The following is a 15480-nucleotide window of genomic DNA, read 5'->3' as shown; positions in this document are numbered from 1 at the left end:
TAGAACTCTATACAAGTACAACTTTGGGGGTATATAATGTCACCAAAGACTTTAAAGTAATACATTTCCTTTTTCCTTTTTTAAAAAACTTTATCATCAACCTATTGATGTTGATTTGGTCTCCCAAGTAGACGGTGCTACTGCTAAGGGTATGAACTGACCTATGGATTCTATTATTCCAGTAAATTTGGCATTTTCAATTATCCACCTAGTTAATAAATGAGCCACTTTCATCAGTGTCTCCTGTAGCTTTGATTATCACAAATCAGTTCCCAGAACCAGATTATCTTGCTGTGAATTGGCAACATTGGGTCTGTGAATTTTCAAGCTGAGGACCACAGTGTGGACGCAGACTGAAAAACTTCTTTCTTCTTCATTTTGCTCTTAACTGCAAAGTCCCTGCTTCCTAAGTCAGAATGTTCTTGTATTGATCTAATCCAGCATGTGTATCAGCCATATTCTGATGACTCTCAGATTTATATCACTGGATCTCTCCTCCCAACTTCACAACTCCTATAGCAAAGAAGGGCATCACAAGTAGTGGTTCCCCCAAAAATTAAAAATAGAATTACAACATGATCTGGCAATCCCACTTCGGGGAATAGGTCCAAAAGAATTGAAGGCAGCATCTCAGATATTTTTACATTCATATTCACAGCAGCATTATTCATAATAGCCAAAAGGTGGAAGCAACTCAAATGCCCATCAATGGATGAGTGGGTAAAGTAAATGTTGTATATACATACAACAGGACATTTAAGGTTGAATACTTAAAAAAAAAAAAGGAAATTTTGATGCACATGGATGAACCTGAAAGGCATTATGCTAAGCAAAATATGCCAGTCACAAAAAGACAAATATTGTATTATTTCACTTAGATAGGAGTATGAGGTATGAGTAATCAAACTCAGAAACAGAAGTAGAATGGTGGTTGCCTAGGGCTGGGGCAGAGAGGGAATGGGAGTTTTTGTATAATGGATATAATTTTTGGTTTTTCAGGATGAAAAATTTGCAAAGATTGGTTGTACAATAATGTGAATATACTTAACACTACTGAACTGGACATTTAGAAATGGTTAAGACGGTATATTTTAGGTGTATTTTATGATTAAAAACATTTTAAAAAGAAAACACCTTTTGCTTAATTTGTCTTTTTCTCTTGGTGCTTGGAAATGAGCACTGATTTTGCTGATTGTTTAGTAAATATTTGTGTTTCACCTCTTAATGTCAAAGGCTTTTACATGAAAAGGTATCCATGGAAGGGAGAGAAGTTATACAGCACACTTATGGGATTATTCTACTGGGGGGAAAGAGTATCTTTTTTTCAATGTTTATTTATTCTGAGAGAAAGAAAGAGAGTGTGTGCGTGCAAACAGGGGAGGAGTGAAGAGAGAGGAAGAGAGATCCCAAGCAGGCTCCATGTTGTCAGTGCAGACCCTAATGTAGGACTTGATCTCACGAACCGTGAGATCATGACCTGCGCTGAAATCAAAAGTCCCACATATTGGGAAATTAGCTCAAAGTCAGAATGACACGGGGGTTGTTAAAACTCTCACTGAAAACTTGAACACTGTAGTCCCTCTTTTTGAATGGACTATCAAGCCTCATCAGGCTTTTAAGATTACTCACCTAGTTTTTGTATTAAAAGAGTAATTTCATTCCAGTAAATACCTCAACAATCTAAAGACAGTCCAAATTCACCATGACAAGTAATTTAGTGTTGGATGTAAGTCTAGTCATGGTATAGGCAATGGGCTTTCCATATAGATAAACCTACTTTGTGTCTAACTCTTCAAGCATTACTTGCTCATTTTATCTCTCCCATTTGTACTCTTCTGCCTAGAAATGAGTAAGATAGAGATGTGCCCAGATCATTGACCTCTGCAAACAAAACTCTGGAGACTGAGGAAACCATATTAACCCAGTTCTTAATGGCTCCCTCTTCAAAAGGAGGTTTGATTGCCTTCCTGCACTGAAGTTTAAAGAACGTGCCAGTGAATATGTGCATGCTCTTGTGTGTTGATACAACTGAGTCTACTATTTGGCTGGGCAAAGAATCAATCAATACCATTTGTGTTGAGCCTCTAAAATGTGTGAAACATTTTTTAATTTCAAAATTATTGTATAGAAAGAACTGTAATATATGGCAAGAATTCTAAGAAAATGTAAACATGAATACACAAAAGCAGAACAAATAACAGACTACTTCCAAGTTTTGACCGGTTCTGGGGGCAGGAAAGGAGACCAGATATAAGAACCCAAGAGCATTTAAGATGGTGGTGGCCACTTTACAACTCTAGCCCTGGCACTGAGGAGGACACAAAAATGTATGATGTCCAGTATTCTTTTATGGAATTTAATCTAGTGGAAGATTTGACATGGCCATGCATTATTCAACTTTGTATCATTGGGGCCCTGGCAAAAACTGGCCATATAGGAAGGGCTCAAATGAAGGTATGTTAAATGAACAGATAAATGATTGAGTTCACAAATATGTGATAAGACCCAAACAGGTGTGGGGATGAGTGTTTTTGGAGCACAGCCATCATTCTTACAGTCAGATTTTGAGGTCTAAGGATGTGGACTTTATCCTGAAGATTTATTATTAGGTTATTTAGCAGGGAATGGCAATCTGACAATAGTATAAAGAATGAAGGGGGCGGGGGAGGGAGGGCTGCTTTTGGAGGCAAAAATGTATTTTAAGAGCAAAAAGAAGAAGGGTTAATTTTTTTTTTTCTAAGAAGAATCCACTTTAGGGAAGATGATACACTTGGGTTAGGCATTTGAAGTCCAAGAGATGGTTTGAAATACACAAAGTCCAGCAGGCACGAGCTAGACTTCAGCGGAGAGATCCCTTCCGAATTGAAGTAGACGTTGGGGAGTTACACCTGCGAGGGAACACGGAAATCGTCCTTACAAACCCCTTGAACTCCCTGGCTTCACTAGTAAGACAGATGAGACTCAGGGATGATACTGATGATGGCGATGATGATGATGGTGGTGGTGGTGGTGGTGGTGGTGTTGGCAGTGACGGTAATGGCAGCTAATGTTTCTTGAGCATTCCAGGCCTCGGGCTACGTTCTTTACATCCAGAACTGTATCTCACCGACTACTCCCAACAGCCCCAAGAAGACAAGATAATTTAGTGACTCAAGCCTCTTCTTGCTGATCAGGGCTTATTTCACTCTCTTTAGAATCTATACGAGCGCACCTCGGGGAAATGAAGTAGCCAGTATTCAGGCCCGGGCACAGCTCAGAAACGTGGAGACTCCCTTTTAGGAAGCGCAGCCCCTTATCAGAGCAGGAATCCTGGGGGATGCGCGCCACAATGAGGGGCAGGCGACTAGGACCCTGGAAGCACAGTACCAGCCTCCGCGGCTCCGGGCCAGCCCGAGGTAACGGCAGCTGGCCCGCCAGGGGGCGCCTCTGTCGGTCCCGGGCGCGCCCAGCCGCGGGCAGGTGACGAGGCGCCCTGTCCCCCGCTCCGCCTCTCGGGGCCCCCGCCCGGCGCGCGCCCGGCGCTCGGGTGCCGGGCGAGAGATTAAACGGCGGGAGGGGTGGGGATGGGACGCGAGGGGTCACGTCAAAGCGGCGTAGACAAAGGGCGGGCGCGCGCACGTCTTTACGCACGCCTCGGCCGGCGGCGGCGGCCAAGGGCGGGAGGGATCGTTCACGGAGGGACTGGGAGCCCCGGAGCGTCGCGGTCGGTGAGTATGACCGAATTATCCCCCGTCCTGAAGGTCACTGGCCCCAGGGGAGCCGACAACGGGCCGGGGGGTTCGGGGCGAGGAGCCCAGCGAGGGGCCTGAGGGCCGGGGACACCCTCCCTACGCCGCTCCGGCGTCAGGAGGCACCATTGCCGCTTCCTGGGGTTTCCCAGCCGGTCGGAACGTTCCGCCCCCTCGCCCGCAGTGGAACAGTCCGCGCACCTCCCCGGGCGCTGGCCGCGCCGCCCTGCCGTCCCGCCACAGCGCCCCGGAGCCCGCGCCCAGCCCTCCAAGAGGCCGGTGCTGGGCTGGTCCCTCCACTCCCTGCTCCGGCAGGTTCCTCTCCGAATGGGCTCTTCGGAGTTCGCCCGCATCCCAGGTGCTCTGCAGTCCGCACCCCGAGCGTGGAGGAGTAGAGCCTGGGAGGGCTGAAGGGGGGTGGGGGGTAGTAGAGATCACGAGGAAGCGCCTTCACCTGTGATTTCTTTTCTTAGGTACTTTGGCTTCCCCGGGATTGATATTCTCCTCGCTTGGTCTCCAAAGGAACCCATTTTTCTTTCTTTAGAATTCCCTAACCCCCGAAATCCCTTGCCTTTCCGTTTTGATTTCATGTCCTGCAAGGCATCCTCCTACCAGAGGGTTTATTTCCTCACTTCCGTTTCACATAGGGTTTTAACTTTCGCTGTTTAAAAGTTTAGGGAAAATCTCCCGCATGAAACATATGGTATAGCTTTGTGGAAACAAGTTCATTACTGTACTAGATCTAAGTGCCTCTCACTGCTCGTGCCCTCCGTGCCATGGATCTTCTCAGTGATAACCTTCTTGAGAACAATTCCTTTCTGGTTCATTTTCCTTAATTTTGGCTGAACTTTGAGTGCCTCTCTTAGTTTCGTATCCTGTCGATTCTGTCTCAACCCAAGGGAAATGGTGTGAAAGCAGTTATCCTATGCCAGAGACTGTAGGAAAGAGTTCTGTAATAATGCCATTCTTCTCTCACTTTGATAGTGATTTTTTTTTCCAACTTTGTATTATGGAGAATTTCAGACATACAAAAATAGCTGAATAATAAACCAGCATGTATTCATCATCCAGCCCCAACAGTTGATCTTTACGTTAAGTCTGTCCCATCCACATCCCTATCCATCCCCCCTGCACCTGGCAAGCTCTGGGATAAATCCTTGATGTCAAAAGTAGTTTGGGATTCAAAATGAAAATCTTACTGTTGTATAAAGTCATAATGTACTTTTTGGGGACATATTCTATTGGAAGTCCTTTGACTAAGAAATACGTAAGCATTGGAGAGGGGCCAAAAAAGAGTATCTAAAATGATGAAGCTGCTGGAGGACAGGTTGAAACAAAAAGTCTTTCAGATCCAGATCATGTTGTCTAACTTCTTCATTTCTGATGCCACCTCAGAGTCCATAGAGGTTCAGTGACTTGTCCAGATCTACGGGAATAAGAGTCCTGAGTCTGGAAACCTCTCCCAACTCCACATTCAGTCTCCTTTTTCCTGTACCATAGTCCTTGCCTTTAAAAGTTGTATCTTTCAGGAGAGGAAAACGTGTAGAATGGCTGTAACTGAAAACTCTTACAATGAAGGGTTTGGATGGGTTAATATGAACTTTCCAATCAAATTCCAGAATAATGAAACTGGGGGATCTGTCTTAAAATATTTCTTAAACTAGGGGCGCCTGGGTGGCTGAGTTAGTTGAGCGGCTGACTCTTGGTTTCAGCTCAGGTTGTGATCTCATGGTTTGTGTGTTCTAGCCCCACATTGGACTCCGTGCTGACAGCATGGAGCCTGCTTGGGAGTCTTCTCTCTCTCTCCTTCTCTCTGTCTGTCTCTCTCCAAATAAATAAATAAATAAACGTAAATACTTCTTTAGATATGGGACAGATGAGAAATTCTAATCACAGCTTTTAGGAAGCATGGGAAAATTCTGACCTTAGAAGGGGAATACCAGACTGAGAGTACAAACAAGCTTAAAAAAGATGTAGACAACATTCACAGCTATTTAAGAAAAGGGTAACTAAGGGGAACTGGGATGATTCGGTATTCGATCCTGAAATTTTGCTCTTGATGACAAAGAGAAGATAGCACCCTTCCAGGAAGCATCCTTTCTTGCTATTAACAGTTAAGAATCCTAGGCTGGATCTAACATGGATTAGGCACTTTTGGTTTTTGTTTTTATAAATAAAACAATGGTATGCATTTCTTAGCACACTCTGTGCTGTTAAGTTTTCTTATCTCCAGAAAGACCGGTAAACTCTACTTGTACCCCAATCTCCACCCTTAAAGTTGGAGGGGATATTGTACCTCCAAAGAATGTTGTGAATAAAGGAATCTTTGTATTTAGAGGTCATAGAGAGTTTGCTTATAAATTTAGGTTCTGTAATGTGACATAGTTATTTATAAATTATTTTCAGGATGGACTTTTGTTAGTTTGTGACCTAAATGCAGTGGTTGTCATGCTCATCCAGCTTTTGGAAATAACCGGTTAAATAGCAGTATCTGGGTGTGTTGGTAAATCATTACCCATAAAGACATGGGTGTGGGGAGAAATCTTATGTTTTGTGTGGGGTTTTTTGTGTTTGTGGCTTCAGAAAGTGCAGTGGTTAGTTAGGATTCTAGCCTGGTAAAAATGGTTTTTGCTGAAGAAAAAAACATTTATCTATGTGCACATCACAAAATGTTACATCTTATTATAGATTTCTTGCTTTCTGGAGATAGAAGCTAGAGATGATTTGACCCTGGTTGAAATATATTGTAAAATTGTTTCTTCAAGTAAAGTAGAACCTGATTATAGCCTGTCATTTACTTCGTTCTGTATCATTATGCTCAAGGGAGGACTTGACCAAATATCATCAATTCCATGTTATCACTAAACTACAAAATACTTACTATAGCATGAAGAATGCTTTTTAAAAGCACAGAAGTTTAGAGTTGGTAGGAATGTTACGAAGATTGGAGTTTTTCCTAACTCTTTAAAGGTGCTGTCTCTCCTTTAAAACACAGGCACACATATACACCTGTCACCCAGTCACAGGGTTTTGTCTCCTTTCATTGGGCACTCTTTTAATTTGCCTTCTGGAGTAGTTGTTAGTGTATTTGGATTGCACTTCCTTTTAGACTGTAAGCCTAAGATCTGCAGTATTAGAATAATGCTTTGTAAGAAGGAGCCTAATAAATTTCTGTTGACGTTTTGAATTAAAATACCAAAAAACTGGTGAGGAAATTTAAATCCACGGAAGCTGAATGAGTTACAGACCAGATAGTAACAGCTGTGCCTGAACCCTTAGCCAGAAAGACTCCTGAGTTCCAATTCTAAGCTCCTCCAATTTACCATTTTCTTCACACCACAAAGCAATGGGGAAGGAAAAAATATTATATGTATGTATATTTTTTTCTTTACCAGTTAGACATATTTTATTTTCAGGGTCTGCTTAAAAGTTTTTGATCAGTGCTATCCAGTAAAGTACACACCACATGCATTATTTTTTAAATGTTTTTTGTGTTTATTTTTGAGGGAGAGCATGAGCAGTGGAGGGGCAGGGAGAGGGAGACAGAATCCGAAACAGGCTCCAGGCTCTAGCTGTCAGCACAGAGCTCAGTGCGGGGCTCAGACCCACGAACTGTGAGATCATGACCTGAGCCAGAGTTGGATGCTTTACCGACTGAGCCACCCAGGCGCCCCCATAATTTTAAATTTTGTAGTAGCCACTTTAAAAAAAAGGACAAAGAAACACATGAAAATCATTATAATCATATATTTTATTTAACCAAAATGATCCAGAATATCATTTCAATGTATAATCAATATACAGATTATTAATGAGGTCTTTTACATTCATTTTTTTCATAGTCATTTAAATCTAGTGTGTACTTTACAGCACATTTCAGTTTGGACTACCCACATTTCAAGAGCTCAAGAGTTCTGTGTGGTTAGTGGCTGCTGTGTGGGACAGTGCAGATCACTGTCAGCTGAACATAAAGAGAAAGGAGCATTTTAGGTTCTTAGTAATACTCTGTTCTGAGGTTAAAATAGAGTTTGTGGTTGTGATCATTCGTTTTTTTGTTTCATGTTTTAGTGTAGTTAGGATTGTTTCAAATTTGTGGCACATTGAACAAAGAAGTCTGCCAGTCCACAAATTTTGTACCTTTGTGATGAAACGCTTTCTCTCTTTTTATTTATTTTTTATTTTTTTTATTTATTATTTGTCTGTGGGATCAAACTTCTCTCTCTTTTTTTAAAACCATCTTCACAATGTTTAAGTGTGTAGTCTGGTAATAATGCTTTCTAATTTCAAATAACACTGTTTAGTTTTTGGGGGTGAGGGGTGGGGAAAGCTTGGTTTTTTAAAAAAATAGCCCATAGCAAAACTTAGTAATAAAATAACCTAATAAAAAATAGGCAAAAGATTCAACACTTCACCAAGGCAGATGGATGGTAAATAAGCACAAAAGATGTTCAGTGTCATTGGTCCTTAGGGCAAATTAAAGTTATGAGTTACCACCTCACATCCATTAGTATGTCTAAAATTAAAAAGACTGATCCTGTCAAGTGTGGGTAAGGTTGTGGAGCAAATGGAACTTTCATACATGGCTGGTGAGGGTGCAAAATGGTACAGCCAGCTTAGAAAGCAGTTTGGCAGCTAAATACACACCTACTTGAGACTCAGTCATTCGACTCCTAGGTTATTTACCAAGAGAAATTACAATGTGTATCCATACAAAGACTTATAGATAGCAGCTTTATTTGTGACAGTCCCAAACGGGAACAACCCAGTTGCCTGTCAGTAGGTGAATGGATAAACAAATGTGGTATAGCCATACATTGGACTGTAGCTCAGCAGTAAAAAGGAATGTTGCTGCACACATGTTGATGTGTGCAGCAACATGAGTGATTCCTCAGAATAATTATGCCTAGTGAAATAAACCAGACAAAAAGATTTAAAAAACAAAAGGCAAGGAAGTTGCTTCCAGTTACATACACAATACTCAAATGTAAAAGTGCCATTTCTGAAATGAGCTCCCAGAGCAGTGTTCTGAGACGTCTTGGTCATAAAACCCCAGCAAATCACATTGTTCTTTCTTAGGCTGATTGCCCCAGAATATCAAAATATCCTGTTTCCTTTGTTCTTTTTTTTTTTTTTTTTTTTTCTTTTCCAGCTTGGAAGACTTAATGTTGCCTTGGGAGAACTTGGTAGGATGTTACTTGTTACCAGTTCCAACTCAAGTTAGCCCTTCGTAGGTAAGGGGAAAGTACTTAAGGTCATAACAACTTTACTTAAGACCAAGACCCTGAAACTGACCATATATTACTGTCTTCTTTCTAGTGAATTGAGTTATCCTTTAACTGTATCTTAGCTTTGTTTTGAACCATTTATTTTATCTAGGATTAATGTCTGCTGTATGTGTATTCTTGGTTTTTTAGCACTTCAGGTTCACTTCAGCATAGTGGCTCTGAGCACTCCCTATTTCCTTGGAAACACTGTACATTTCCTCCTAGGCCCTAGTTTACTATTCATGCAAATTTCTTGTACTCCACTACTCTAATACATTTGACATTAAATTCACACAGCACTATTACCTGTTTAAAATGATAAATACAATTTTATTTTTTTTTTAAGTTTTTTTCATTTTTTAAGTTTGTTAGTTTTGAGAGAGGGTGAGAGTGCGAGCTCGCACATGAGTGGGGAGGGGCAGAGAGAGGAGAGAGAATCCTAAGCACGTTCTGCTCTGATAGCACAGAGCTCATTCTCAGAACTGTGAGATCATGACCTGAGCTGAAATCCAGAGTCGAAATGCAGAGTCGGTGGCTCACTTGAGCCACCCAGGAGCCCTGATAAATACAATTTTAAAAATAGCACAAAGATAAAGTGACCTCTCCCTTCCACTCCTAGAGGCGGCAACTGTAGCCATTTTGTGTGTATGTTTCCAGAGATCTGTATCTTTGCAAATACATACAACTATGTATTTTTTCCTTTTCCTCTCTCACAGTTGGTATTTACTCTGAACATTGTTCTGCATCTAACTAGTAGATTGTTTCTTATCTGTACCCAAGTAAATGTCTTTCTTCTTTTAACAGATGAATAGTGTTCCATTGTATCTTCTGTTAATGGACTTGGGCATTTCTTTTGATATTACAAACAGTGCTACAGTCAGTAACCTTGCACACATCATTTTGTATATGCATCAGTACAGGGTTTCTCAACCTTGGCACCATTGTCATTTGGGGCTGGATCATTCTTTCCCATAGGAGGTGATCTGTGCATTACAGGATGTTTAGCAGCATCCCTGACCTCTCTGTACTAGTTGCCAGTAGCTCCCTATCCCAAGTTGTGACAACTAAAAATGTCTGCACGTGAACCAAATGTTTGGGGGAGGGAGAAGGTGGTCAGGTGTAAAATGGCCTTTGGGTGAGAACTACTGTTCTAATTTATCTTGAGGATAAATTTTCAGAAGTAGAATTGCTGGAGCTAAGGTTATGTGCGGGTAAAATTCTCATCACATTTTCTGAGTTGTTCTCCATAGAGGATGTACCATTTTTACACTCCAACAAGCAGTATTTGAGGGTAATTTCTCATTTTCACCAATACAGTGGTTTATAAGAGAAATTGGGTTTTTTTTTTTTTTTTGGTTTTGTTTTTTGGAGGGTTTTTTTGGCCATCGTGTTTTAATTCCCATTTCTATGCTTTACAGCTAACCTTTTTATTGAGCGCCTAGTGCTTGCTAGGCAGGTAGTATTTTTTGGCATGTGGGTTTTAGGACATACTTTGAAATGCTTTCCTCTCTGTAGCCCTCTTAAAGTTTAGCATTTGTAACCGAAGACAATACTCTGGGTTTCTTCTGACCCTAATGGAATGGTAGTACGTACCATTTATTGAGATCTAATATGTGACAGACATTGTGCTTGAAAAATGCATTAACCCTGTGTTTTTTTCCTTTGAGTTGATATGTGGTGGCATCCCTCTGGGTATATTCTGGTAGTCATGGTCTCCTGAAGTAGGAAGTTTCGTGGTGCAATTGACCCTTAAACAACCTGGACAGTAGAGGCGCTGACAAAATCTGCATGTAACTTCGACCTTCTCCAAACTTATAGCCTATTGTTGACCTGAAGCCTTACTGATAAATAGTTGGTTGATATATATTTTGTTCATGTATCATGTACTCTATTCTTATTAAAAAGTAAGCTAGGGGCATCTGGGTGGCTTAGTCAGTTAGGCATCTGACTTTGGCTCCAGTCATGATCTCACAGATCATGAGTTCAAGCCCTGCATTAGGCTCTGTGCTGACAGCTCAGAGCCTGGAGCCTGCTTCGGATTCTGTGTCTCCCTCTCTCCCTGCCCCTTCCCCGCTCACACTCTGTCTCTCTCTCTCTCCCTCTCAAAAATAAAATAAGCATTAAAAAAATTTTTTTAAAGAAAAAAGTAAGCTACAAAAAGAAAATGTTATTAGGAAAATCATAAGGGAAAATACAGTGTTGTATCAGAAAATAATCCACATGTAAGTGGACCCATGTAGTTCAAACCCATATTGTTATTCCAGTTTCAGCTGTATTTGGTTTTGCAGTTAGGAATCATAATAGTCTCTGACTTGTGATTGGATCAAAATTGGTTTAGATGACCTATATTAAATTAAGTTACCTCTGTTATTTTCTTTCCCAGAATTATCTTTGCCTTGCTAACAATTATCAAAGTGTGAAATTATGACTTTGTGTATGCTTATTTGCTTAACACTTGTCTCTAGGCACTAAATAATGCCTGACATAATGTGTGAGACATAGTAATGTGCCCATTGAGTATTTGTTGAATGAATGAACTCATCACTCTCAGATCTGAGGAGCCCTGGAAATTGGGTCATTTGGGGGCTTAAAGTCCCAGATTTGCCATTCAATGGCTTGAAGAGTTTAGGTAACTTAGTGATGGGCTCTGTCACATTCCTAGGATGAAGCCACCCTCCCTCCTAAAAGGCTCAGAACTACTTGGTTCTTCTGTTTTTCTCTGGACCATTTGGGTTCCTGGGGCAACTTTGGTCCAAATTACTCTCAGTGAGTCTGGCTGAAAGCTGTGGAAGTCAGGAGAATGAGTAAATACCTCATGCTTGTGGAGTCATGGTTATATTTACGTGAAGCAAAGTGATATCTTCTCTTAAGTGAACAGTCATCTGGGAATTGTGTGGTAGAGCTCTGAAGTGACTGATTTTCTGGTACTATTTCCAGAGATCAAAGTTTGTGTTATGGGGCCTAAGACACCAACCAGTCTTCCGGATTTAATGGCTGTTCTGCTGATCCAACAAGATATTTGGGACTCTGTTTGATAACTGTGGTTTGCTTGCTCTTTCTCTTTACTTCTGAGAATCTACATGGGGATTGTTTAGTCTTGGCCAGATAACTTGTTTGGCTATGTTACTGTTCTCTGTTCTGGAGTCTGGCACCCATAAACATGAACTCGAGGGGTGGGGTGGAACCATGGGATGGGGCGTGAGTTCAGTGCCTCTCAGAGGAAAAAGGAGCAGCTGGGTCATGGGTTGGCAAACTGTGTAGGGTCAGATAGTAAATAGGTTTTGCTGTGGTCTGTGTCATATATTATTCTTCATATTTTACAACTCTTTAAAGATGTAAAAACCATTCCTAGCTCACTCCTGGCTTAGAAAAACAGGCCAAAGCCAGATTTGGCCTTTGGGCTATGGTTCATCAACCCCTGAAGAAATTAGTTTATTGCTAAATGTGTTTAATGTTTTGGGGACATGAACCCAGAATAACCTTGGGAATTCTCAGTTGATTGTGATTCAAGGAAAAGAGATCTAAACTCTGGCATGGGAAGTCAAAGGACCCTGGTGTCAGTCATCTTGGGTCCATGGAACCCAGGGTAACCTTGATCAGTGGGGCACAGGGGTTTTGTTCCTTCTTTCCCATGGGAGTGCTAGACAAGGGGAACAAGGACAGAAGAGTGGAACAGAGATGTGGCCCTAGAATTAGGCTGGAATGAGACAGGTTTAAAGAATACAGTGACTCAGCAAATTAAATGAAGTCTCAGAAATATATCTAATTTCCTCAACCTCTGTTGGTGTGCTGTTAAAAATCTGGCATGTACAGTCAGTTTAGCCAGTTTATAAAAATGAAAGAGCAGGTTTGTACCTTGGATTCTGAGAACTCCAAATTCTGATACATGAATCTAGATTCGCCTTGTGGTTTTTCTCTGACCACAAGAAGTTCTGTAGAGCAGCTCTGCCATGAAGGAAGTGTTCATTCATTGCAATATGGTAGTTTGGGAGGTAGGAGGGCATGGTTAAAGAGCTTGGGCTAGGAGACAGATCCCCTGGTGCAAATTCGTGCTCCGATACGTAGTAGCTGTATGATTCCCTTAACTTACCGTGATCCTCTAAGCCTTGATTTCCTCCTTTGTAAAATAGCAGTGATGATAAGAACTCCACCACAGGGCTGTTGTGAGACGTAAGTGAGGGTAGGGTATGTAAAATGTTTGTGAGGTTAGCTCAGGATCTGTCACGTTGCATTCAGTATGTTAGCAGTGATAATGATAGTGCAAAAGTGGAAGAACTGGAGGATCCCAAACAGGAACTAGTATTTGTGACTTGGTGCCACAAAATGGCATGTCTTTTTCATTTAATCACCAAATGTACGGGACTGTACTGGGAGCAGTACTGGGTTAGGAGTCAGAAGAGGGGGATCTGTCTGTGTCTTGCTTATTTCATGATGGGTGATGTGGAAATAATACTGTTGACAAGTTCTAAGAGAACATGTGAAAGGTTTTGAGAGTTCTGTGCAGAAAGGCACTGGACACAGTTTAAGGTGAAGGTTGTAACCTGCTGTCTGTTCAGTTTCTTGAATGTGTAAATGCATAGGAACAGAGCCAGAGGTGACTGGTGCAAAGCCCCGGTGTGTGCCAGAGATTTGAAAAGGTACTCCCAAGTGCAGGGCTTGCACTGGTAACTTGTGGTTAGGAGTAAGTAATGTAAGGGACGCCCGGGTGGCTCAGTCAGTTAAGCGTCCAACTTCCATCCAGGTCTTGATCTCGCGGTTCCTGAGTTCGAGTCCCACGTTGGGCTCTGTGCTGACAGCTCAGAGCCTGCTTAAGATTCTGTCTCCCTTTCTCTTTGCCCCTTCCCTCACTCACATTCTCTCTCTCAAAAATAAATAAGAACATTAAAAAAATTGTTTTAAAGGAATAAGAAACCTAAAATTGAAATACTTTTGTTAAGATATTTAAAATAGTGGAGTTTATGAGTGGCCATGTTAAGTGGAAGAAGCCAATCTGAAAATATAATTCCAATTATAAGACATTCTGGAAAAGGCAAAACTATGGAGACAGTAAAAGATCAGTGGTGGCCAGGGGTTCGGGAAAGGGAAGGATGAGTAATTGGAGCACAGGGGATTTTAGGGCAGTGAAAAACTACTGTGTGATAGTATAATGATGGATACATGTGCTTTGCATTTGTGCAGGCTTCTAAAGCATACAGCACCAAGGGTGAACCCTGATGTAAGTGTGCGCTTGGGGTGACTATGATGTGTCAGTGTAGGTTCAGCAACACTTGTAACAAATGCACTTTTCTGGTGGGGATGTTAATAATGGGGGTGGCTGTATATATGTAGGGACAGGGTACATGGGAAATCTCTGTATCTTCCTTTCAGTTTTGCTATGAACCCAAAACTGTTCTACAAAGAAGTCTTTAAAACAAAAGAGAATGACCAATGTGGGGAGATAGACAGCTAGAGAGAGGAGTTTAATCTCCTTGGAGAAAACAGAGAGTATCTTTTTTTTTTTCTTTTTTAAATGTTTATATTTGAGAGAGAGAGGGCGTGAGCAGGGGAGAGGCCAAGAGAGGGAGATGGAGATTCTGAAGCAATCTCTGCACTGTCAGCACAGAGCCTGACGCAGGGCTCAAACCCACAAACCCTGACATTATGACCTGAGCCGAAGTTGGATGCTCAAGTGACTGAGCCACCCAGGCACCCTGGGATGATGTCTTATAAAATTAAAACTCTGCTTCCTTTTCCCCTGCAATTCCATTTCTAGGAATTTATCTTGAAAATATATTTATATTTATATTTGCATGTGCATTTTGTGTGCTAAATCACATATGCACGTGGTTATTCATTACATTATTTATAACAACAAAAATGTAGTGTCCAACCTCAGGAAACCAGTTAACTAACTTATGGTACAGTAGTTGAAAACTGTGCACCTGTGAAGAGTGAGGGAGCCCTGTATGCACTGATGGAATATTCTTGCAAGATATAATAAGCTAAAGACACAAAACAAAAAAAAACCCAAGTTGAAGAACAGTGTGCTGAGTATGGCATCATTATTGTTGCCAGATTGAGGTGGGGGGTGAGCAGAAAAGATCAATTGTGATTTCCTTGTATAAGCGTAGAATTCCTTGGGAAGAATATGAGGCCGATAACATGGTTGCCTCTGCAGATAAGAACTCTGGGTAGCTGGGGGACAAGTAGGAGGGAAATACACTTTTCACAGTATCCCCTCTTTGAGAATGTGTCATATATCCATATACTTTCTATTCAGAAAGTTGGCCACAGATATTATTGAAATCGAAAGCTTATATGGAACATCTCTGCTTTCATTCCACGTGTGTCTGCTACCTGTTGTTCTGCCCACTCCCTTTGACCTTGATGACTTGAGAAGCTGGCAGTGAATCTAGGCTTACTCTAAAACAGCTCCCCTCCCTGCCAAAGCACATCGATGTTTCTCCTCTTGATTTGTGTGACTGATGGTGTTTCTGTTTCCACCCCCA

General features: G+C 41.5%; 1 protein-coding gene across 1 annotated transcript in view; it reads left to right on the top strand.

Annotated features, from left to right (window-relative positions):
* Positions 1-3552: 3552 nt before the first annotated feature.
* GPAT4 (glycerol-3-phosphate acyltransferase 4) overlaps positions 3553-15480 on the top strand; it is a 36407-nt gene continuing 24479 nt past the window's right edge. The window contains exon 1 of the mRNA XM_015076041.3: positions 3553-3707. The gene's annotated coding sequence lies outside the window, so the exon portion shown is untranslated. The remainder of the gene's footprint in view (positions 3708-15480) is intronic.

This window comes from Acinonyx jubatus, chromosome B1, assembly GCF_027475565.1.
Source record: "Acinonyx jubatus isolate Ajub_Pintada_27869175 chromosome B1, VMU_Ajub_asm_v1.0, whole genome shotgun sequence".
Lineage (NCBI taxonomy): Eukaryota > Metazoa > Chordata > Mammalia > Carnivora > Felidae > Acinonyx > Acinonyx jubatus.
Note: the sequence above shows the minus strand (reverse complement) of the source record. Positions and strands in the feature narration are given on the sequence as shown.